Source organism: Gossypium hirsutum, chromosome A09 (assembly GCF_007990345.1).
Source record: "Gossypium hirsutum isolate 1008001.06 chromosome A09, Gossypium_hirsutum_v2.1, whole genome shotgun sequence".
Classification (NCBI taxonomy): domain Eukaryota; kingdom Viridiplantae; phylum Streptophyta; class Magnoliopsida; order Malvales; family Malvaceae; genus Gossypium; species Gossypium hirsutum.
In genome coordinates this window covers 44,363,292-44,366,322 of record NC_053432.1, presented here as the reverse complement: position 1 = coordinate 44,366,322, position 3,031 = coordinate 44,363,292, and positions in this window count along the sequence as shown.

The window sequence follows — 3,031 nt, the reverse complement described above, 5'->3', positions numbered from 1 at the left end:
AACAGGAAATCCAGAAACCGTTCTGGCCCTGTCTCATGAGAACCTGAGTATCTCTTAACATACTGTCCGTATGATGTTTTCGTTACTTTCCTATGAAAGTAGATTCATCAAGGTTTGTTTACATAATTTATTCACTATTTAATTATATTCCTGCTATTTTTAGTGATTTCCAAATCTACCTCACTGCTGCTGTCAGCATCTGCCTTTAAGGTAGACTTTACCTATTTCATGGTTTCCATGATTCAACTAGCCCTTTTTGCATAAATAGCACAATTTATGATAGTGATTAACCATTCCTATGGCTAATCCTTGTCAAGCATATCCACACCGAATGATTATAACATTATACTCAAACACATATAAGCCATTTTCGCATGGCTATCCAAAATTATACAAGTCCAAAGGGTCCACGACCCACAACAAACGGGTAGTCCTATACATGCCATTTCGAAGTTCAACCAAAATTGTACCAAAAGGGGGCTTTGATAGTGTGGGCGACTTTGACCTCAAGATCCCGAGTCCGATAGCTGGAGAACCAAATCTATAAAACAGAGGAGCAATGAAACGGAGTAAGCAATTTATGCTTAGTAAGTTTTGAGCAAGGAATTCCAGCACAACAAAAGTACAGCATTCATATGGCTAAACGGATAATTTCATATGCACAAATTTTCGATATCATACTTGCGTCACATTACCAAACCTTATATACATACACAAAAGATCAACTCAGCCAAAGGCCGGTAGCTCGTTTATCAACTGAGCGAACACTTATTTGTAAGGACTCAACTAAATTCAAGAACATACGAAACATACCTCAATGTTGGGATGTTTCGAGAGTATTAACTGGAATTTTACAGCAAGTTCATTCATTCCCAAATCCCGTACCTTCGTAATTTAACCGGATATAGCTCCTCGTTCAAATGCCTTCGGGACATAGCCCGGTTATAGTAATTCGCACAAATGCCTTCGGGACTTAACCCGGATTTAGTATCTCGCACAAATGCCTTCGGGCTTAGCCCGGAATAAGTATCTCGCACAAATGCCTTCGGGCTTAGCCCGGAATTAGTATCTCGCACAAATGCCTTCGGATCTTAGTCCGGATATTGTCACTTAGCACAAGCCTTCGGGACTTAGCCCGGACATCATTCAAATAACCATGCACATTTAACAATAAATCATGGCCCATTCGTATTTCATTTTCGTTAGCAAAACACAAACACAAGACATTTATCATTCTTGCAAATTCGGCTCAATAGCCACACAAAGAGCATGATTTTAATTTGCTCAAAACATGATCTAATCACATCATAATTTAAGCTCTTTTACTCAAGAACTTCCCTCGGGTGTTGTCGAACGATTCCGATAGCTATTCGACCACTTTTTCCTTCCCTTTATCGGATTTAGTTCCCCTTTGCTCTTGAGCTTAATTAAACAAATAAATTGATTTAATCATTTGAGCATCGAAAAGAGGAACACAAGGCACTTAGCCCATATTTATACATTAGACATTAAAGTCACATATGTACGGAATCATGAATCAAACTCAACATTTTAGCTAATTTTTCCCCTTTGGCCGAATATGCATGTCTATTTTGGGGCCGATTTCAACAGTTAATACATTCTACAAGTATGGTCACTTGTATTGACTAAACACCCTTTTTGTTTCAAGTTCAAAACTTGGCTAATACACACATATACACACTAGTAAAGCATCCTCTCCCTTTCCATCAATTTAACACATGCATTGCTCATTAACATGCAAAAGTTATATTCGGCCTTAGCACACAACTTGCTAGCCGATTCTTCTCCATTTAGCAACCAATGCACATATGTGCTCACTCAAAAATGCTAAAAAGGAGGTTCAAGAATCATCAAGCCACCATCACATGCATCATTAACAAGCTTCATATTTAGCATGCAATGGCATTAACACAAACTCCACCTAGGCCGAATCTTAACTCATCTTCATGCCTCATCACCACAACATCAAACATCAACCAAGAATGATGCATCCATGGCCGAGTGTCATTTCCATCACATAGCAAGATTTAGACCATGGGCTAGGTAGAACTCAAGCTAACAACTAAAACATGCATGCATCTCATGGAACATCATCAAACATACCTTAGCCTAGCTACATGCATGGCCGAACCTCTTCAACCTTTCTTCTTCCTTCCTCCTTAAAATTTTTGGCCAAGGATGAACCAAAGGATGAGCATTTTTTCTTTGTTTTTCTTTCTAGTTTCGGCTAAATGATGATGAGAAAGGATGAACAAAAATTTTCTCCTTTCTTTTCTTTTGCTCACGGCAATGGGGGGAAACAACTACACACATTTTTTTTTTGTATTCATCATACTCCTTTTCATTATTTTATGCCCATGCCCCTTATTTTATTTTTTCCCTACATACCTCACTAGGCCAACATGTTCCCAACATGTTTCCACCCATAGCATGGCCAACCACTAGCTCAAATTTTGGGTAATTTGACATGAAAACCCATCATTTTCACAACATGCATTAATAGACCATTTTAAATTAGCCTATCATATTTTCACCATGTCTCATATCAATCCCTATTTAATAATTTCTCATGCAATTGGCAAAATTGGAGGATGAAACTTCCACATACTCATGTACACACATAATAAGCATAGAATATGGAAATCAATTATTTTTATGACTCGGTTTTGTGGTCCCGAAACCACTTCCCGACTAGGGTCAATTTTGGGCTGTCACAACTCTCCCCCACTTAAGAAATTTTCGTCCCCGAAAATCTTACCGGTAAATAGGTTTGGGTATCGTTCTTTCATCGAGCTCTCGGTTTCCCAAGTAGGTTCCTCGATCCCGTGTTTGAGCCATAACACCTTCACTAACGGAACCCTTTTGTTCCGCAACTCCTTTACTTCACGAGCTAGGATACGCATCGGTTCTTCTTCATAACTCATATCGGCTTGAATTTCAACCTCTGATGGGCTAATTAGGTGCGATGGATCAGATCGATAGCGTCGAAGCATCGAAACATGAAAGACGT